Genomic DNA, 22,989 nt, shown 5'->3' on the forward strand with positions numbered 1-22,989 from the left:
CAAATTTCACCACAAAAACTGAATTTAAAAATGTGTTGAAAGATTTGGCTGATACACAAGTGTATACAGTATTCAGTGCAATGTGTCCTTTGATGTCTTAACTGCTACTTCCATGAGCATTCATTGGGGATCCAAGCAACACGGACTCCTTGACCACTTCCCTCTTTTCTCCATTTATCATGATGGCACCTAGTGGTCCAGTTGCGAGGACTTCTGCTTTCTTCACATTGAGTTGCACTCCATGCTGAAGGCTGCATTCTTTGATCTTCATGAGCAAGTGCTTCAAGTTATCCTGGCTTTCAGCAAACAAGGTTGTGTTATCTGCATATCACAGGTTATTTATAAGCTTTCCTCCATTCTTTGTCATATAAGCCAACTTCTCTAATTAAGAAGTTGTTGGTTTAAAAATGTATACCATTAAAATATATGTCACAACTTGTACTTATCCTTCGAAAGGTGGTTTCAGAACCAAAAATTTTTAAAGGCTGGGACGCAGGGACTTAGAAAACTTGTTTTCCAAAAGGAAGATAGAATCTGCAAATACTTTGGAGAGGTTTTCTATACATTTCTGGAGGGGGGGGGGAAGCATAATATATTACTAAGGTTGATTAGAAAAACTTGGAAGAAAGGCCTGGTGATCAACTTCTGAAAACTCCAGTCATTCAAAGCCTGTGGAGCACAGTCTAACACCCACTGGGGTCACCAGCAATTGGAATCAATTCCACAGCAAGTAGCTTATTAGAGAGCAGTGTGGTGTAGTGGTGCCCAATGACCAGGTGGCAGAATGCCTAGATTCTCGGCTTGCCCACTTGTTCATGCTGTGTGTGTATACCTATGGGCAAACCACTTTGTATTTCTGAGCCTGTTTCCCTAACTGTAAAACAGGGATCATAACAACTCTCCTCACTGCCTCACGGGGTGGTTTGGATGTTCAAAGGAAGTCCCATATTTAATGGCACTGTGAAAACTGTTAAGGAGCTTTATAAATGCAAAGTAGTTATTGTATTGCTGAAATGATTGCCAACTCTGAGGCTTGGGTCAACACACACACACACACACACACACACACACACACACACACACACACACCAAACTCACTGCCATCAAGTCCATGCTGACCCTATAATAAAGAGTAGAGCTGCCTCCATGGGTTTCCAAGGCTGTAAAGCTTTATAGGCACAGCCAGCCTCCTGTTTCTCTCCAGAGGCACCTAAGAAAGAACAATTTGGCTCTCCCAAGTGCCGATTGTGTGCCCTTGTGAGCACTCCTCCCTTCTTTATGTGGTTAACTCGTTGGGGGCTATGTTCAGTGTCTGTGATTTAAAAAACAAACAAAAAGTCCTCTATACAACTAAGAAGACCTGGGGGTGCCGTGGGCTTTTAACTGCTAAGTGGATGGTTTGGATAGATCAGCAGGGGGTGGGGGTGGGGAGATGAGGCTGTCTGTTCCCATACAGTAGTGGGTTCGGGGTTTTTCATTCTGTACAAAGCTAGCAAGGCAGTGCCTGTAAAAAGACGACTACACAGACGCTTATGAAAAACTGTTCAAAAGAACGGAGTCAGTCTTCTCTTTGAGCAGGACCAATCAAGGGATGCAGATCAAAGCGGAACATGAATGGGCTGAACTGGTCGCACAGTAAAGTAGCTATGGCTGTCCTCTGTTCCATTGGATCGCAATTCCCTGGAATAAGCAGGACGCTCCAACCAGCTCCCAGCTCCCAGGGCCCTGCCGCCTCGCTCCCCGATCTGGAGCCGAATAATGCGCGCGCACCCGCCTCGGACCGCTCCCGGGTCCCGTGAACGCGCCTCCTCGGCCCGCCCCGGCGCGCGCGCGCGCCGCCGCCAGACCACGTGACCCGGGCGCGGCGACGGCGGGGCGGGCGGGGCTCGGGCCGGCTCCGCAGAGCCGCGCAGGCGCCGGAGGGCCGCGCCGAGCCCAACCCCGCCAGCTCCCTCTAGGAGTCAAAATGGCGGCGGAGGGAAGCTGGAGCGGTCCCGGAGCCTGAGCCGCTGACAGGAGCGGAGAGGGCGGCGGCGGCAGGAGGAGGATGGCCGGGGCCGCTGGCGCCGGTGCGGACGGTGGTGCTGGTGGCGGCGGCGGCGGGGGCGACGGCAGCGGCAGCGGCGGGAGGAGCCTCCGGGGTGAGCGCCCCTCGGTGTCTCCGAGGCTGAGGAGCAGACGCTCTGCCCGGCGCGGCGCGGGGCGTCCCGGCGAGGACGGGGCTGCGGCTGGGCGGTGGGGCGCCCGCGCTGGGGCCGGGCCGCCGCGGGAGGCGCCGGGGCGTGGGGCGGCCATGGGGGAGTCGTCCGTCTGCGGTTGAGGCGGCGGCGGCGGCGGCGGGCTGGCCGGTCCCTGCGCGCCCCGAGGGGCGGGCTGCGCCGTGCGCGACGGTCCCCGGGGCAGAGGCGCCGGGTCTGGCGCTCGGGGCGAGGGGAGAGCGGCCCAGGTGGCCGCGGCGGGAGTCCCGCGGGCTCCGGACTCGGAGGGGCGGGACCCGCCGCGCCCCGGACGCGGGGCAAGAGCCCCCGAGAGTCGGGCGGCGCGCGTTGACCGGGGTGCGGGGTGCGACCGCCCCGGGGTGGGCGTGAGAGCGGCCGTGCGGGCGCCGGGGGAAGAAGTTTGGTGGCCCCGGTAAGTTACAACTCGGGGTCCCAGTGGAGTGGAGCTGTGACAGGTGGGGAAGGAGACAATACCAGGGCTTCGGTGGCCAAGAGGAGGCTGTGCTCGGCGAGGTTCGGTGGCACAAAGCGTGCGTTTTCCAGTAGCTTCTCCTTTTGCTCAGCTTTTCCCTCGCCTCACCCCGGAGGATGAGAACTTTCTCACCCTCTTCTGGGCAGCTCCCTCCGGGAGTGTTGCTTCTGCTTCGAACTGCATGCAATAGCACCTCGTCACGTACCAGCACAGGTCATAAGTTCTCCGGATTAGGCCTGATTACCGAAGCAGCCGATTATCTTGAGCGGAGCACCCTTTCCTGTGCTGAAGCATCTTACTGTAAGGAGGAAACGGGCATTTTTACAGAATTCCCCAGCTTCCCCTCCTACCCCCCTACCCCCACATCTACACCGCGCAGCTTTTGTCTCAGAACAGCAACCATTGCTTTGAGATTGTGGAGATAAATTACTTTCCTAACAGCAGCGTGGAATAAAAGAAAAGTACGGAACAGCAGCTGGGAGTAGACTTGCATTGCCTGGCATGTTAGAGTTAGGGAAACCTTTAGAGATCCCGGTGGGACGGTTGTATGGTTGAGGAATGAGGCCCAAAGAGGGCTCAAGGTCCACCACTGGTGAGTGGTTGAGAGCTCGCACCCTCCTGCACCCCCCAAAAAAATCCTGCTAAGCAGAAGGTTGACATGACAGTTGGCACCCACCATGGGGAGAAAGCTGTGGTGGTCCGCTTCTGTCAAGATTACAGCTTTGGAATCCTTCAGGGGCAGTCCTCCGTGCCCTATAGTGGCACTTTCAGTTGGCATTGACTTGACAGCCGAGGCTTCTGGCCTGCCCACTCTATCTGGAGAGCTCTTTCCATGGCACATCTAGCCCCTTCTTGGTTGAGCGCCCCCCCACCGCCCATCCCTGCCCCCATGCCTTTTTATACTAAAGTTGAAGACAAATGAAAGAGATGGCGTGATTTCATTTAGTTTTAAACATCTTGTTTTCAACTTTTTAACGTAGCTTACTTTATTTTTCTTATTGAGAATATACACAGCAGGACACAGGCGGATTCCACACGTTCTACAGGGACAATCCAGTGACACGGGTTATACATTTCTCCAGTTGTGTAGCCGCTCACATCTTCCTTTACTGAGTTGTCCCTCTGCCATATCATAAACTCCATGTAAGGCCCCTGTCTTTTGAGTGACATGTCACTCTGATGCCATACAGATCTTTAAAAAGCATGATGCTCAAAGCAGGCATTCGTAAACTTGTAAAATGCAAAGCTTATTTAATTTTAAGGAGATGGCAGGGAATAGTTTTGGTTTAAGTTCACCACTGGGAAGTCTAGATTCCATGAGAATCTGAAGTTCCTTTTTGATCCCCCCACCCTCACCCCCAACCCCCTTTTTGATCAGGAGTCTTCTCTAGAATCTTGGATCAAAGTGTTCAGTATCTAACTGGGCACCATCCTGTTCCTCTGGTCTCCAGTCGATGAAGTAGTTAGACACACACTCTGCATCTTCTTATTCCTCACTCTCCACCTTCCTCTCTTGCTCCAGACAAGTAGAAACAGATTGAAACCAGGACCCTATATCCTATACCTCCAAACCAAGGAACTAAATCCCTTGGGAGGGGGGTGTTAGTTGTATAAAGACAGCCTCAGCGACTACTTTTTTTCTTTTTTGGATTGTGTAAACATCTCTATCACACAACTTTTGCCCATTAAATTTTTTACAGGTGTACAATGAAAGAAAAACAAAACCCTACTTTTATGTAGAATCAGGTGAAGGTTTACAGTGCAGATCATCAGTTTTACATTCAACAATTCTGCACATTTTGTTTCGACTTGTCTCTTGCAGTTCCCTCAATGTTTCTGTTTCTCCTTCATTCCTAATCCTCTGAACTTTGACCTTAAATACATGCTGCCCTTTTCATCTTAAACAGTTGCTTTAAAAAAAAAACCCCATAGTTATAGACCTAGTAAGTGACTTTAAGGGCCATAGTCTCTGGACTCTCACTTTAGTCTCTTTTTTTACAACTGAGTCTGGTCTCTTATTCTTTTGGCTTGTTTAACATTTTTCTCCTGTTCTCCAGGACCTTCTAATGTGATCCTTTTCAGAACAATTGGTATTGGTGGCTGAACATCATGTAGTTTTTTGGTCTCGGAGTTGTAGAGACTAATGTTTGCTTCCAGTGGGCTCATTGTTTACATGTCTTTTGATTTTCATTGCTGTTCTTTCCTCCGGATAGGGAGAGGCCAGTGGTTGCACCTTGGATGGCTGCTCCTGAGCCTTTAAAACCGTAGTTGCTACTCACATAAGTAGGCTGTAGAATGTTGTCTTTGTGAATTGTGTAATGCCAGTAGACCTTGTGTGTGTGTGTGTGTGTGTGTGTTCTCCCCCACCCCCGCCACCCCGGCTGTAATCCTGATTCCCCAGGCCCAGCAGTTCAAGCAGTTTGGTTCTAAGAAGTATTCATAACTTTGCTCCTTGTATCCTCCTGCATTCATGAATATATTTGCAGCCAAGATTAATACGCTGTGCAACTCAAATCTGTATGCATTTATGGGTATACGCCCACGTCCTCTCCCACAGCAGGTATACAAATTATTGACACCAATTACATTGACCCTGCCCTTAAGACACCTTTCTGTCACCAGAAACTGCAAGTCAATCCTCCATAAGCAATAACCTCTGCTCTCTTGTCTTTTTGTGTAGCGAGGTTATGTAGTATTTGTCGTTTTGTGATTGACTTCTGTCACTTTCGATCCTGACAGCTGCAATTATCTAAGCTAACTGATGGAAACACTTTTGTAACCTAAACCTTGATGAACATGGAATATTTTACCTTGAGTTTTCATAGACCCATGACTGCATCGTATTATCCCAGTTAAAGGTTGTCATTGGTCAATATTCTGCCCCACAAATCCAAACTACTATGTTGATTGTTCGGTGACCCAGCACTAGCATTTTGGACAGGTCCTTCTTTGTGTCTGACTCTAGCTTTAGGCTGTAAGACACCTGGGTGATGTTCCAGGCCCTCTTGCCCAGTTTCCATGTATCTTCTTGTCGAGTCATAGCAATTTTTTTAATAGTATGTCACAGGTTAGCCTTCAGAAATACAATAACAGCAAGTGATTTTGATTTTTTTTATTGTAGACACTGAAATTCACACACCAAGAATTGAACTTCCGTGTTCAATTCCACGGGTGATTATTGAATATATGCTTTTTGTGGGTTTGTTGATACTTTTTTATCACATTTTTGGTGAACGTCTACATAGTACAGTCCTTTCCTAGTCAACAGTTCATACACAAATTGCTCGGCCACATTGGCTGCCATCCCTGCCCTGTGTTAGCACTCCCACTTACTCCCTGGGCTTCTGTTTCACTCATCTAGCTTACCAGTTCCTCTCTGTCTCTCAGCTTTGGCTTGGGGTAAATGTTATGCTTTGTGGTTGCATTAGACTCGGGGCTGTGGAAGAAAAGAAAGAAGTGTAATATGCAGTCTTTGTCCCCAGGTTCTTGTTGAGTCTGGAAGACAACCTAGAGAGTGCTACAAGCACTGAAGGAGTCTGTAGCTGCTCATAAAGAGTCCGCTGGAGTAGCTGGAACTGGAGCTGGCCTGTGTGAGGGTTTAGATATACAGAGGTGAGAACACTTACATTATGAAGAAAAAGCAAGAGTTCAAAGGTGGAGATTAGCTTTGGGAGAAGAGGAGGAGCCAACAACTGAAATGCCTTGGAAACTAAAAAGGTAAAAAGTCATCTCTAGAGCAGTGGTTCTCAACCTTCCTAATGGTGCGATCCTTTCATACAGTTCCTCATGTTGTGATGACCCCCCAACCATCAAATTTCTTTGTTGATACTTCATAACTGTCATTTTGCTACTGCTATGAATCGGCGACCCCTGTGAAAGGGTTGTTTGACCCCCCCAAAGGGGTTGCGACCCACAGGTTGAGAACCACTGCTCTAAAGGGAGGGACCCAGGGATCTGTGGTTGCACCAGATCCCCAGGTGATTCCAATGATCAGCCAAGTTGGGAAACCTATAAAAATCCAAATTCCCTCAATCCAAATCGCAAACCCTTTTATAGACGAAAGAGTATTTGTCTAAAAGGGTTTGCTGTTTGGATTGAGGGGATTTGGTTGTTTATTCCCTTGTGAAATGTTTGAAGAGTCATTGTAAAATTGGAAGTCAAGGATTAATGTAATAAGCTCGCACGATGAACCTGATGTGTAAGTTGAGTTCAGAGGAGGAGAGAATGGAATGGAGTAGGGAAGTCAGTAACTGTTGCCGTTACCTGACCACGAAGAGATGAGATCTCATCTAGCGTCAAGTCACTAGGAAGAACATGGCACTGTGACTCAAGAAAAGATTTTCATTTATGGGAACTGGAAGAACTTCTGGCCTAATGAATTGAGCAAACTTGTGCAAATTGTGGTGTTACTGGCAAAATGCGAGACTATTGCCAAGTGGGTGTTTTGGGCATTTTCTTGAGTATTTGAATTCGTTATTTTCGGTCTAAATAAAACTAGAACTAGTTCAAGCATATATCTATCTGTATGGTTTGTATGATTATTTGATGTATGTCAACTTATTAATCTCCCAGTGGCATCCTCTGCCACTCTACAGGAGAAAGAGGAGGCTTTCTACTCCTGTAGAGAGTTAGAACCTTGGAAACCCACAGGGGGCATTTTACGCTATGATACTTGGTCTATTGTAGAGCGTCTGTGGTTCAGAATTGACTTGGTGGCAGAGAGGGGGTGCACCCTCTAGTATACAGCTTTGGTTTCCTTAGCGCCCATGATAACCACCAACCTCTGGGTCTGGGTACGAAAATCTTTTCCCCTGATTTTTTTGGGTTTTTTTTTTGTAGTCGTCGTGATCTCATACAATGTTCGTAGCTTTGTGATTGACTGACTTCACCCAGCATCATGTTCTTGGCCCATTCATGTCATGAGGTGCTCCAGTGAACAAGGGTGTGCAAACCCAGCCGTGCAGTTGCTGGACCATATGGTGCTTCTCTTCCCGGTTGTTTGAGGAGGGACCATTCCGCTTTCCACAGTGGTTATACTGTGCTACAGCCCCGCCAGCAGTGGATGATTAACCCAGTACTCTAAAACTTTGTTTTTCATAACATTTAGTGGAAAAAATGTGTTTAAGTCTTCTCTATTCACCCAATTGTGGTTCATCATTCATAAACCAAAAAATTAATCTGCGCTAGAAACAAGCAAGTGGCCCTTTCTAAAAGGAATGTCTCTTTTAAGCGATAGCTTACATTTCTTTTAAAGTTGACGTTAAACTAAGTTATCAGAAGTCAAAATTTCAAAGGGTGGCACAAGGTAGAGAAATATTACACGTGCTTGCTGACTCCAGATTTATAATAAACTCAAACACCCAATACTTGATTTGTAGAATAAATTCAAATTTTATTGAATGCAAATTACATTGGCTTTTTTTCTTTCTCATTTATTTTTAAATTGACACTCTAAATTTGACCTTACAAATTGAATTTTTCAGTGTCCTTACCATGAAGGGCTTGTTAAAGGTCTTTACAAAGTTCCACTATCTTTTAATTGCATTTTCCATGAACTTTTCAAAGCCCTTTCCATAGCTAATATAGTGCAAAAACTTGAGAAACATAGTATACTAACTTTATAAGTTTAAAGTAAACCCATGTAGTGAACTTTAATAAAGGTGGAGGAAATAGAAGTCCTTTACATCAGAACTCAAAACAGGATTCAGAACAGTCAGTCTTCTTTTTTGAGTATTGTTGGGCTTTTTAGAGACAGTTGGGCTGTAATCGAACACTGACCTGACAATGAAGCTCCATTTAGATTCAGACTGCAGTTCCCAGATGTGATCTTAACCTGTCTGGGGTCGATTTCCTCATCTATACTAAAAAATAGGGATAGCAGTGTCTGACACAGCCGCTTTTCTCACTGGTGAATATTTATAGCCCGTCCTTTCCTACTGTGAACAATTAAATAGCTTAATGGCCATTTGTTCTCCTCTCCATGTTGTTAACACAAGTAAGGAGGTTCTGAAACACCAACTGCAGTGTGCTACTTGCATCTTTAAAAACCTGTGTTACACCTCCATGATACGATCGCCGAAGACAAACGGGTGCATAAGCAAATGTGGCGAAGAAAGCTGATGGTACCTGGCTATCTAAAGAGATAGTGTCTGGGGTCTTAAAGGCTTGAAGGTGAACAAGCGGCCATCTAGCTCAGAAGCAACAAAGCCCACATGGAAGAAGCACACCAGCCGGTGCGATCACGAGGTGCCAAAGGGACCAGGTATAAGGCATCATGAAAAAAAAATATGTGTGTGTGTGTGTGTGTGTGTGTGTGTATACATGGTGTATATGTATGTGGTGTATATATATATGGTGTGTGTATGTGTGTGTGTATAAATATATATATATATACACACATACATACATACAACATAGTGAATGAAGGGGGAAGTGCAGAGTGGAGACCCGAGGCCCAAGTGTCGACCACTGGAGATCCCCTCATAGAGGGGTTTAGGAGAGGAGATGGGTCAGTCACGGTGCGATGTAGTACAGATGAAGAACACAGCTTTCCCCCAGATCCTGGATGCTTCCTCCCCCCAACTACCATGATCCAAATTCTACCTTGCAGGACTGGATAGGGCAGAGGTTGTACACTGGTGCATATGGGAGCTGGAGGCACAGGGAATCCAGGATGGATGATACGTTCAGAACCAGGGGTGTGAGGGGCGATGCTGGGAGAGTGGAGGGTGAGTGGGTTGGAAAGGGGGAACTGATTACAAGGATCCACATGTGACCTCCTCCCTGGGAGATGGACGGCAGAGAAGGCGGGGAGGGAGACTCCGGATAGGGCAAGATATGACAAAATAACAATCTGGATTATCAAGGGCTCATGAGGGAGGGGGGAGGGGAGAGGGAGGGGGGAAAAAAAGAGGACCTGATGCAGAGGGCTTAAGTGGAGAGCAAATGCTTTGAGAGTGTTTAGGACAAAGAATGTATGGATGTGCTTTATACAATTGATGTATGTATATGTGAGGATTGTGATAAGTGTTGCATGAGCCCCCTAATAAAATGTAAAAAAAAATGATTAGGGCAAAGAATGTACAGATGTGCTTTATACAATTGATGTATGTATATGTATGGATTGTGATAAGTTGTATGAGCCCTAATAAAATGTTAAAAAAAAAAAACCTGTGCTAACTTCCTATGGGTTATAGGATAAAGTCCAAACTAACAAGTCTGTCGTCTGTCCAGCCTGTGATTTCTCACCGCAGGAGCCACTCCAGGCCTTCGCTTGTCCCTGTGCATGTGCACTGCGTGTGTTCTGTCATCGCCTCTGTTAACTGCTCATCTAATACCTACTTGCGTTTCGTCCCTGGCAGAAAACCTGGTTTTGTTCCTGGGCCCAGGCGATTCAGGAAGGGATTCATTTCCCATCCCAGGGTTAGATTTTGTTTAGTCCTTACCAATCAGATCATTTCCCCTGTAAACATTGATTTTGGCCAGATTGATGGGGCGGCCGAGATGCTCCGCGTGTGCCGAGGAGTCTTTATGAACATAGATGCATGTGGCCCCAGTTGCTGTACAGGTTGAAGCCTGCCTTGGGGTGGCAGCGCAGAGAGAGAGAGAAAGAACCTGAGTCCTTGAAGCACCACTTGGCCATGTTGTGCTAAGGCAGGTCCCTCCACTGCACTTGTCTGTGAGAGTTTTCTCCTTTTGGAAAGAAAATCTTAGGAGTATTTGTCATTAAAACTCTGAAATAAAGCATTTAGGATATAGCTCAGTTGTGCTAAATGTATTCAAAAGCGAGTTCTTTGGATGAAACAATAACTCCAAAGGGTACTTTGTAAATAAGCCTTTAGTTTTTGTTGTTTCATAAAGCATGCTACTTCCTTTAAAGTAAGAGTGGAAAAACTAATTATGCCAGATATGCAAATTATTCTTTGCTTGTCATTCATTATTACCTAGAGGCAATCCCTTCGATGGAAAGTGTGACAATGTTCTCTAGCCATAGTCCCTTAGGTTTCTTGAAAAAAAAAATTACCACAAGCCGGACACATGAAAGGAGCAGTAATGAATTGTGCTGTTACTGTGCTGGTCACCACCGCCACCTCCTTTTCCCGTGCTCCATCTCTTTGCCTCTCCCCTCCCCCTTCTCAGAATAGAGCTGATGCCAGCAGAATGTCTTTTTACTATCTTTTGATATTATGTATATTTAAGTTTGTTTCATGAGGGATTCATTTGTGAATTATTCTTTAGAGACAACTCCTGTAATATGTTTCTTAAGACCTAATTATTCTTGTCTTCAGACTTTCCCAAAATATTTTCTGCTTGCTTGAGACTAGACATGCAAATTTTCTTATAAGCAAAAAGCTTTGTGGCAGAACTAGATGAGTTTGTAGAAAGGTTGGTAATAGCTTATGACAGAGAAGCCTCATGATAGCCTTAATTATGGAGTCTGCTGTGACGTGCTTTGACAGCCCAGCCCAACAGAGGAGGAGGCATGGAGAGGAGGGTTGAAATCTCCAGGCTTGGTGTACTTCACCATTGGTTGGCTTTGGTCAAGCAAATGAAATATCAACATAGTAATTTGTGCTTATTTTTAAAACAAGGAGGAATGCATTATACATTGAGAAACTGTCATTTATATAGGAATGATTATAGAAAGACAAAATCATATTTGGCTATGAAGATCTTTTCTTGTTCTGAAAGCTTACTTTGGACAAGTTACCCTCCCTGTGCCTTAGTTTCCACATTTATAAAGTCCATTGCATCGCCTTCTCCAAGGTTCCCTGATAACAATCACTCGCAAGAAAACCCGAAAAATTAAGTAAGTGTTATTAATGTTGCTTGGGTTTCAAGTTATGAGTATGTACTCCACAAACTGTCTTCTTTATAATTGGTTTTTATGTTTTGTGGGGTTATTACTTCTTAGAAAAGGTGTCACGTAATTCATGCAACACTGTGTTTGAAAACAATAGTAACTCTCCTTCCACAGTGAAGGCTTCAATCTTGGGACTCTTCATTATCTGGCCCATTTCCTTTGTAGGTTCATGGGTGCCCCAACCCATCCAACCGGCCTTTGCTTAAAGAATGGTAGTGCTTTATTTCCTCAGTGATCCAAATGCTGTTTCTTCCTCAGGATCTCACCTAGTTCCCTTTACTGCTTGGAGCAGTGGGTCATCCTTCTCTGTCACCTCCACCAAAAAAGTGGGGAAGGTTCAATTTTAGCTTCCCTACTAGGTTTTATTCCAAATGTCACTATCTCAAAAACCCTGCAAGGTGGACATTTATCATTATTGGGTACAGAGAAGACAAAAATGTGGCTGTAGTTCTCACCACTTAGGAATAAAAAAATTAACATTATGTGCCTGATTTAGACAGGTCAGCTAGATCCAAACCCAGGCAGCCTGCCTGTCTTCAAGGTTCCTCATCTTCGCCCGTGTCTCCGCAGCCTGTGTATAGCTACTGCCCACTGTCTGGTTTGTCCACTGGGCTGCTCGTACTAATTTACTTCAATTTCTTTCATTTTTATATCCCCATGCTTAGTATATAGCAGGTGCTCAGAGAAATATTTTAATGAATCTGGGAGCAAAGAGAGTGCTTTGATTATGCACCTGTTAATAAATAGTCTTTTCATGTTTATCTGTGACAAAAAAATTTTTATGTTCAAATTATTTATGCTTTTGAAATATATTGCCTACCCACCAGATAATTACAGAAATGAAACAGACTGCCTAATTTTTGTAGTCACTGGGAACTCTCATCAGGAGCATTGGTGGTGTAGGGGGTTATTTCATTGAGCAGGTCTGTAGTTCATATCCACAAGCCGTCCGGGAAGAAAAATGAGCCTGTCCCTGTAAAGAGTTAAAGTCTCGGAAACCCAAAGAGGAAGTTCTCTCTCTGTAGGGTCATCGTGAGTCCTAATCGCTCGGGGGTCGGGGGACTGGTTTTTGGTGATTAACCCATTTAAGCCTATTAGAGCTATTCCTTTGTAACTTTTAAGTGCTAGTGTTTTTTAGACCTGTTTTTCACATAATATCCCTTTGTGAAAGGTTAAAAAATAATGTTTAATTTTTTCTGAATGAGGCTTACAAATTTTATAAACTAGGTTTTATAGCATAAAACTGTACTAGTAGATGGAGTCATCAGTAGATGTGTAACCTTTCAGTGGCTGTAATGCCTCATCCTGTGCAAGATTAAGAAGCATTAAGAAATGCAAGCATCTTGAGTTTTAAACTACGACTTTATCATCCTGGAAGAGAAGTTGTCGACCTCCTGTAGTTAGAGAACAGAGAATGATTTGAGGCATTTATTTACATATATTGTGGCCATGTGTATATGGAAGACGTTGGAAGGTCGTTGTGTATCAATGACCTTTCACATAAACGAAGCCTCGGAGCATCCCTCTGCTGTACTTCTGAATGAAGGCCACTTGGTGCCGTGGAGCAGATTCCGAGTCACGTCCCTGTTTCTCAGGCAGTACACTGGGAAAGCTGTACGCCGCCACATCTTTCCCCATGCTGCTGGGTTTAAGCTTCTGACCCTTCAGTTCCTAGGCAAGTGCTTAACTGCTGTGCCACCAGTGCTCCTACTCTCTAGCTAGAGAACCCGGAAGTCTTCTCCACAGAAGGCTCACTTTACCAAGAGCTTTGCTTCTCTGGTTAACCTTTCTCTCTCCTCTATCCTTTATGCTCTGCTACAGCTTCTCTCAACCAGTTGGTGTTTGTTTCATTCATAATTCTCTGTTGTGACCTATAAAATGTGTAACAGCATCCCTGGCCCCTACTCACTAGATGCTAGGCGTAAGTCCCACAATCCTGCCCCTCTCTCCCCATCCCTAGTTATAGTGAGTTTCTCCAGACATGGCCCATTCAGTGTCCCCTGGGAGCAAAATCAACCTGATTAGAAACACCTGCTCTACCACATCATCCTTACTCGTTTACTCAGTGGCTTTAGTAGCTTCTTCCCCTCCTGCTCCTTTCCAGACCTTCACATCCCTCTTTCCATTGCATCACCTCTCTGTTTGCAGCCAAACTCCTAAAAATAATTACAAAACACCTGCTGTCTCCAAGGTTTCGCTTCCAGTTTGGTTTCCTCTTTGACTTCTGTGTGAGGGCATTCTTCTGGTGCTCCTGTACTTTTCGGGCTCCATTTGATCTCCGTTAGGCACTCACTCTCCTGTAGCTGGATGGCAGCCTCTTTCCCTCCTGACGCTCAAGCAGTCGACTCTCAAGTCTGCCTCATTTTCTAGCACTCATATGTACTCCTAACATACCTACTAATTCCCCACTTGTGTCTTTACTGAGGTGTTAGAAGTCTCGGCTTCCATCCGAGAGACACAGGTTCAATTTCCAGCCAGTGTACTTGCCTGTCATAGTGCTGCTTTAACAGAAATACCTTAAGTAGATGGCTTTAACAAACAAAATTTTTTGAAAAGTAGAACAACAATGACAAAATTATTCTCTCACAGTTTAGGACGCTCGAAGTCCACATGCAGGGTCCCAGCTTTAGGAGGAGGCTTTGTCTGTTGATCCTGACAGAAAGTCTTTGTCTTTTTAATCCTTTTGAGTCTGGTGTTCCTGGAGTATCTCGGTATGCCTCAGCATCGATTTCCTCCTGGATATAGGACCTTCTTGGTGTGGTGACTCGGGGCCCAAAGGACACAGTCCTATTCCCGGTGGTTTCCTTGAATCACAGCCCTGATCCTATGGAAGGGGAATTCCCCAGAGGCATGTATAGTCTGCATCACGTGTTATTTTTGCCAAGTTGTTAGGTACTGTTGAGTCAGCTCCAACTCAGTGACCCTTTGCACAACAGAAGGAAGCACTGCCTACTTCTGCGCCTTCCTGACAAGTGTTATCTTTGAGCCCAGTCTTGCAGCCACTGTGCCAATCATCTCCTTGACGGTCTTCCTCTTTTTCACTACCCCTCTGCTTTACTAAGCATGATGTCCTCTTCCAAGGACTGGTCTGTCCTCATAGCAGGCCTAGAGTACATTAGACAAAGTCTTACCATCACTGCTTCTCAGTGACTCTAGGTGTTCTTCCTTCATTTTTCCATGCCACCTGCATCATTCAGTCTTTGGCCCATAAAATCCTTCATTATTGAGACTCAGGGCTTGGGGTTTTTCGTCAGTTCTTTCCATTTGTAATTGCTGAGCATGTTCTTCCTTTTTGACTTTCTTACTTCACATCTTTGCACATTTCATTGTAATACTTGGTCCCCTCGGGCTGCCCTTTACGTTTTCTCTCCGTTTCTTTTACTTGATCATTCTTCCATGTGCTTCAGCTACTCTATGTTCAAGAGCGAGTCTCAGTCTTTCCTGAGCTCCATGCTGAGCTTTATTTTTTTCCTGTCCTCTTACTTGTCACTGATAAGGTAGAGAAGTGAGCAGTGAGGGACCTTGCTACCACCGAGAAAGAAGAGCCTGCTGAACCATGAGCGCGTGCATTCGTTCCTACAGCCACCCACCACCATGTTTCTGTGACAGCAGCACTCTAACCAACCAGCACCTGGCTGGTACAAAGCCACTACCCCCCGCCTGCCAGTAGAGGCTTACTTGTTGCCGTGACCCTGAGCAGGTTTCAGTGGCACTTCCAGACTAAGTCTGATGGGGGAAGAAAGGCCTGACAATCTTCTTCTGAAAACTAGTTAATAACAATCCCAAGTGGTCCAATAGTCACAGGCCCACTCAATGGCAGGTAGCAACATTGGCAGCACGTCTGCATACGTGCTTCTCTCTAATGAAATGCCCTGCCTCAATTTCTCCATGGAAGACCCAAGCAGATGTCATCTTTCCATGAACACTTTTCCCAGTCACCCTTCTCTAACCTCCATGCCATGTCCACACTCCCTTTCTTTTCTTCACCTACCGCTTGCACTCCTGTATTGTTGATGTAGGTGAAATAGAGGGGGCTACCAAAAATTCATGGAAATATTCTATTCTCTTCCATTGACATTTTCCTCCATATTTTTAAAATCGTTTTATTACGGGGCTCATACAACTCTTTTTTTTAATTTTAACAATTTATTGGAGCTCATACAATTCTTTTCACAGTTCATGCATATACATACATCAATTGTATAAAGCACATCTGTACAGTCTTTGCCCTAATCATTTTTTTCTCCTCTTTTCTTTTTTTACATTTTATTAGGGACTCATACAACTCTTACCACAATCCATACATATACATACATCAATTGTATAAAGCACATCCATACATTCCCTGCCCCAAGCTCGTACAACTCTTATCACAATCCATACATACATCAATTATGTAAAGCACGTTTGTACAGTCATTGCCCTCATCATTCTCAAAACACTTGCTCTCCACCTAAACCCATGGCATCAGCTCCTCATTTTTCCCCTTCTTCCCCACTTTCCCCTCCCTCATGAACCCTTGATAATTTATAAATTATTATTTTGTCATATCTTACTTACACTGTCCGACGTCTCCCTTCACCCACTTTTCTGTTGTCCATTCCCCAGGGAGGAGGTCACATGTATATCCTTGTATTCAGTTCCCTCTTTCCAACCCACCCTCCCTCTACCCTCCCAGTATCGCCACTCACACCACTGATCCTGAAGGAATCATCTGTCCTGGATTCCCTGTGCTTCCAGTTCCTATCTGTACCAGTGTACATCATCTGGTCTAGCCCGGTTTGTAAGGTAGAATTGGGATTATGATAGTCGGGGAGGAGGAAGCATTTAGGAACTAGAGGAAAGTTGTATGTTTCATCGTTGCTACACTGCACCCTGACTGGCTCGTCTCCTCCCTGAGACCCTTCTTTAAGGGGATGTCCAGTAGCCTACAAACGGGCTTTGGATCTCCACTCCGCACTCCTCCCCCCGCCCCCCATTCACAATGATGAGATTTTTTTGTTCTGATGATGCCTGTTACCTGATCACTTAAACACCTCTTGATCGCACAGGCTGGTGTGCTGCTTCTATGTTGGCTTTGTGGCTTCTGAGCTGGATGGATGGCCGCTTGTTTACCTTCAAGCCTTTAAGACCCCAAACCCTGTATCTTTTGATAGCCGGGCACCATCAGCTTTCTTTGCCACATTTGCTTTTGCACTCATTTGTCTTCAGTGATCGTATCATGAGGGTGAGTACACAGTGATATGATTTTTTTGTTCTTTGATGCCTTATACTTGATCCCTTCGGTACCTCGTGATCACACAGGCTGGTGTGCTTCTTCCATGGGGGCTTTGTTGTTTCTGAGCTAGATGGCCGCTTGTTTACCTTCAAGCCTTTAAGACCCTAGACACTCTCTTTTGATAGCTGGGCACCATCAGCTTTCTTCACGACATTTGCTTATTCACCCATTTAGTCTTCAGCAGTTGTGCCTGGAGGGTGATCATAGAATGCCAATTTAATAGAAGAAAGTATTCTTGCATTAGGGAGTACTTGAGGCCCAATGTCCTTCTGTTACCTTAATACTAAACCTATAAATATATGCACATAGATCTATATCCCCATCCTCATATATAAATATATTTGCATATGTACATGCCTTTATTTAGATTTCTATAAATGCCCTTTGCTTCCTAGCTCTTTCCTCTATTTCCTTTGACTCTCTTCTTGTCCCACTATCACGCTCAGTATGTATTTGGGTTTCATTAATTCCTCTTGGTTAAATTACCCTTGATCACGCCCTTCCAGGCCTCCTACATACACCCTCCTCACCACCGATTTGGATCACTGGTTTCTCCCTTGTTCCCTGGGTTTGTTAACACCACTACCTTTCCCTCCCACCTCCCCCTCTCCCATGTCCCCCCGGAACTGTCGGTCCTGTTGTTTTCTCCTCCAGATTGTTCATCCAGCCTATCTTATTTAGACAGACCTGTGGAGATAATAACATGCACAAAACCAAGACAAAGCAAAACCAAGCAACGATATACAACAAAACAACAACAAACCAAAAACAAAACAAAACACAGCAAGAAAAAAATCGTTTGTCTTTAGTTAAAGGACTGTTTGTTGGCCTTTAGGAGTGTTTTCCAGTCCAGTCTGTTGGGGTACCATGCCCTGGCCCCAAAGTCCACCATCAGCATTCCCTGGGGACCTTGCTGCTCCATTCTCTTGCTGTTCTGTTGCACCCCCTTAGTGTTTTGCCTTGGTGTAGCGGGATCAGAATGGGCGCAATTCCCACACTGTGTCTCTGGTATTGTCCCCTGTAGGGCTATGGGTCAGTGAGGAACGTCATGTCTCATAGTATGGCTGGCCGTGTTCCCGCATATTTTTTGAAGGCCCCTTGTACATCCCATGCTAGGCGAGATGCTCAGTACCTGCTAAGTGCATTTCACACACTTGGTGCTCAGATATTTGACAAGAGAAAGTGAGGAAGCAGGAGTAGGATGGGCAGGACTTAAGCAAAAACAGCCATGATGGGAGAAGACAGGGAAAAAGTGAAGGAACTTAAAACTTAAAAATTCCACAGCATGGGACTCTGTCCCTTTCTTGGCTGCTGATGTGGGCTCTTCCTATTGCCCTCCTCCTCATATAAGTCTGTTATGATGGGGCACAAGTACTCTCTGAACTTACCGTAGTCTATTTGGGGACAGAAATATTAGCAGTTGTTTTTAGAGAATAATAGGGATTGTGATGTAAGTGTCGCCAAAACTCTTCTGTGGGATTGGAAGGATTTCTTAATTTGGAGTAAACTTCATTCCAATGCCATTTCCTCCATGCAGCCTTATTAGTATTTCCACACCTTCCTTTCTTAGCTCCTGTTCCGATTCCCACCCCCATTCACCAGCATTTCCCGAGGCTCTGCACTTAAGTCTTCCGTCCATTCTCCTCTACCTTTTTAAAGGAAATGGACGTCATTTCGAAGCATCAGCTGACAACTGTACTTCACTTCAGCAGAAAGTTTTCTTATTGTGGAATAACACACACAAAGAAGTACATTCAACAAACAACTTTTAACAAAATTACTTTAAAGCTGATATATTCTGGTCTTGAAGGCGAATATTCTAAGTTCTAAACACAGCCACCTTTCTCCTTTTCTTTTAAAAAAATATAAATCATTTTATTGGGAGCTCTTACGGCTCTTATACACCTCCCTCCTTTTCAAGATAACTACTATTCTTATTTTTTTGTGGTAATTTCTTCCTTGCTCTTTATTTCATTTTTTTCTTGTTCTTTAACAATAGCTTGATGCTTGAATGCCACCCAAATATTCATCCCTCCACTCTGATTTCATTCTGTGTTTTTTGAAGTGAAACCATGCAGTAAACTTTCCTTTGTGACTGTCTTTTTCGGTCAGCATGGTCTGTGAGATTAGTCCGTGTGTGGCAGACAGCTGGAGTTGGTTTGTTTCCACAGCTTAGCCATTTTCCTGTTGGCAGAGATTTGGGTTATTTCCAGCTTGGGGCTTACACCAGGGCCCCCCAAACCATTCAGTGATTTGCTAAAAAGACTCATTGGACTCAGGAAAGCTGTTATCCTCACAATTGTGGTTTGTTACAGCAAAAGGATATCAGCACAGGAGTAACCAGGTGCAAATTTCCAGGGGTCCCCTCTACTGGAGTCACACCGGGATGTGGGCTATCATCTGAAGTGTTGCCAACCAGGGAAGCTCACCGAGGGGTGTTGGTTATTTGGTTGCTTGGTTGGTTAGTATTTTGGGTCAAAGTCTACACAGCAAACTAGGGCCCCATTTCTGTACCTATTGTTCAGTGTTACTGTTTACATTTTCCACAATGTCTCACTATGTTCATTTCTATTCTAGTTGTTCTGTTTCCATTAATCTTGCTTGTCTGCCTCCCTGACCTTGTCTCTGCTTTAGGGTAAATGATCTCCATTTTGATCTCCTGTAGGTGAGTATTTCAAAGGAGCCTGGTGGGATGGTGGTTACATGGTTGGCTATTAACCAGTCAGCTATTCCAGCCTACCCACTCTGTGGGAGGAAGGTGTGGCAGTCTGCTTCTGTAAAGATTTAGAGCCTTGTAAACTATGTGGGATAGTTCTCTATCCTATAGATAGGATTGATGTGAGAGGAATTAACTTGATGGTAACAGGTTTTTTTTTTTCTCCCATCATTTAATGGGGGCTCTTACAGCTCTTATCACAATCCATACGTACATCCATTGTGTCAAGCACATTTGTACATATGTTGCCGTCATCATTTTCAAAATATTTTTGCTCTGCTTGAGCCCTTGGTATCAGCTCATCCTCATCCCCACTCACGATCCCTTGATAATTAATAAATTATTTTTTTCATGTCTCTCACCAACCGCTGTCTCCACTCACTTTTCTGTTGTTCGTCCACCTGGGAGGGGGTTATATATCAATCATTGTGATCCATTTCCCCTTTCTCCCCACACCTTCCCCTTCCTCTCCTGTATCACTACTCTCATTATTGGTCCTGAGGGGGTTATCTGTTCCGGATTCCCTGTGTTTCCAGCTCTTATCTGTACCAGTGTACATCCTTTGGTCTAGCCGGATTTGTAAGGTAGAATTGGAATCATGGTAGTGGGGAGGCGGGCAGGAAGCATTAAAGAATTAGAGGAAAGTTGTATGTTTCATTGGTGCTGTACTGCACCCTAACTGGCTTGTGTCTTCTTGTGACTCTCCTATGATGGGATGTCCAGTTGTCTACAGATGAGCTTTAGGGCTCCACTCCACACTCACCCTCATTCACATGGTTATAGTTTTTTGTTCTGGGTCTTTGATGGATGGCAACAGCTTTGAATTGATGGATAGAGTAAACTGTAAGTAACTGAGCTGTTTGTGGTCTAATGAAAATAGTGGCCATCTCTCTAATACAAAAAATTAAAACTTGAGTATGAATTTGATCAAATCTTGCCCATCTATATTACCTAGGCATTTTCAGTTTTATGTAGAACAATCACCTTTATCATTTTCCATGTGAATACTTCCTACATCTCTGCTTAGAGAAAGCAAATTAATTTTGCTATGCTATTTAGACATTGAACAAAATTTATTGAACATTTACTATACAGCTAAAGGTAATGGAGCTATAATAGTAAATAAAAGCCCTGACCTTGGGGAGTTTACATAATAATGAGAGGAAGGGAGACTGGAAACAATTAAAAATACATGTGAATTTCACTTCTAGTTGTATGTTCTTGTTGCTGGGACCACCAAGTTCATTCCAACTCAGCAGTCCTGTGTACAATGGAATGCAGTACTCTCCTGTCGTGTTCCACCAGTATAGTCATTGCTGTGTGTAAGCCTATCACAGCCTTTGCCTCAGTCCACCTCCTTGAGATTATTTGTGAAATACGGGTTGAATAAGCAAGATGAAAGGACGCAACCTTGGTACACACCTTTTCTGATTGTGAACCACGTTGTGTGCCCCAGGAAGAGCCCTGACGACACTGTCAGTTAACCATAGAACTCCTAGCTGGGAGGTCAACAGTTTAGTCCACCTCACCCGACTCCCACCCCCCGCCCCCACCCCCACCTCTCCTCTCAGCTGCGAAAGATGAGGCTGTTTGCTTCTATAGAGTTTTATGGCCTTGGAAACCCTGTATAGGGTTACCGTGAGTCAGAATGGATTCAAGGCAATGGGTTTGGGTTTTAGGTTAGTATGTCCTTGCGTTAGCACACAGGAGCCCTGGTAGCATAGTGGGCTACACACTGGGTGCTAACTACAAGATCAGCAGTTCAAACCCACCAAAGCTTTCTGCTCTCACAAAGATTGACAGCCTCAGAAACCCAGAGGAGCAGTTCTGCTCTGCCCATAGGGTCACTCTGAATCAGACATGGTGACAGTCAGTTTGGTTTATTCAGTTTTGGATTACATGAGCAGAAGAGAATGAATGCCAGACATTCTTAGAAATCAACAAAAGTGCCATTCCTCAAGGGGTGAATAGTTTCATTTGTCAAAGCCACCATGCAAGAAGAAATTGTGAAAGTTGAAATGTATACATTTCTCAAAATACTTTCTCCAAATACTTAAAGGTTCTGTGTAGACCGGTGGTTTTCAACCTGTGGGTCATGACTCTCTTTGGGAGTTGCCTGATTCATAACAATAGCAAAATTACAGCTATGAAGTAGCAACAAAAATAATTTTATGCTTGGGGGGGTCACCACAACATGAGGAACTGTATTAAGGGGTCATGGCGGTAGGAAGGTTGAGAACCACTAGTATAGAGCAACAGAGCAGGATAAAGAGCACATTTGGAGGAGTAGAACTGGAGGTTGCTATTTATTATATAAGACTGTGAGGAAGTCCTCTGACCAGTTGACATGACAAGGAGGAAGTAAGGGAGTGACCCCTGCAGAAGGGATAGCTCTGAGGTGAGAGGGGGATAGTTTTGGATGTAGAGTGAGCAAGGAGCTAGTAAATAAGCGTAACAAAATTTTAAAGGTACATCTGTGGGGGGGGGGGGAATGAGGTGCTGTAATTGTAGGTACCATATCTGTAGTTGTGGGGATTCTTATTACTGCTTCATGTCTGTGTTAGTCTGGGTAGACTAGAGAAACAAATCTATGGACACTCGTGTATAAGAGAGTTTTATATAAAGGGTAATTGTAACTTAAGAAAGCATCCCAACCCAATCCAGTCCAAGCCCATAAGTCTGATATTAGCACATATATCTGATAACCACACAAAATTCATGCAATTATACCAAATGCAGGACGATCACAGGCCAGTGGGTGCATAGTCATTTGGATCCAGGGGTGGTAGAAGCATCTCAGCTCTGGCAAGGTTCTCCCGTGTGGCAGCTCCTCCAGTTGCCAGGGCTGCATCAGGGTAGGTCCATTTGGCTTCTCAGGGATGTCTCAAGAAGTGAACAGAGAGAGAGAGAGTCTCTCCCGACTCCAAAGAGGAAAACCCAGAATTCTCAGGAGAAAGCCATGCCCACACAGAAGCCTTATTGACAGACTAGACTCCACCCCTTCACTCTTAATCCTCTCAAGTCCCAAATTGACACCAGATTATGTAACTACTACAGTGTCCTTTATCTCAGGTGGGTTGAGTTGGCTGTTTTAAGAAAGGCATTTTTTTTTCAAGGAGAAATTTAATAGTGTTTTCATTTAATTTGAACTTACTTAAACCTTTATTTATGCTTGCATTAAGAATGAAGCCATTGATAAACTGAAAATGAGGAGACTAATCAGGTTAGTGAGAAAGTATCACATATGCTTTTTCTATGTCTATCGGTTGTGTCTTTAAGTGGTTTTGATCCTCTGATGAGCTTCTCAGATTTTGCATCCTAGGCTAGCTAGCATTCATTTAGATCATTTTCCTATTTGAGGCTTCACATTACCTGGCAGATTTCTAGCAACTTGCTAACTACAAGTACAGTTTTGAAAATTAGATGAAAATATAAACCTTA

General features: G+C 44.6%; 1 protein-coding gene across 3 annotated transcripts in view; it reads left to right on the top strand.

Annotated features, from left to right (window-relative positions):
• The first annotated feature begins 1,936 nt into the window (after nt 1-1,936).
• The window catches only part of BTBD7 (BTB domain containing 7), a 112,784-nt gene continuing 91,731 nt past the window's right edge, over nt 1,937-22,989 (top strand). The window contains exons 1-2 of one of the 3 annotated variants that reach the window (XM_075532122.1): nt 1,937-2,141; nt 6,174-6,408. The gene's annotated coding sequence lies outside the window, so the exon portion shown is untranslated. The remainder of the gene's footprint in view (nt 2,142-6,173; nt 6,409-22,989) is intronic. The other 2 variants (XM_075532123.1, XM_075532121.1) reach the window with 2 other exon arrangements.

The sequence above is a fragment of the Tenrec ecaudatus genome, chromosome 14 (genome assembly GCF_050624435.1).
Source record: "Tenrec ecaudatus isolate mTenEca1 chromosome 14, mTenEca1.hap1, whole genome shotgun sequence".
In the NCBI taxonomy this organism is placed as follows: Eukaryota; Metazoa; Chordata; class Mammalia; order Afrosoricida; family Tenrecidae; genus Tenrec; species Tenrec ecaudatus.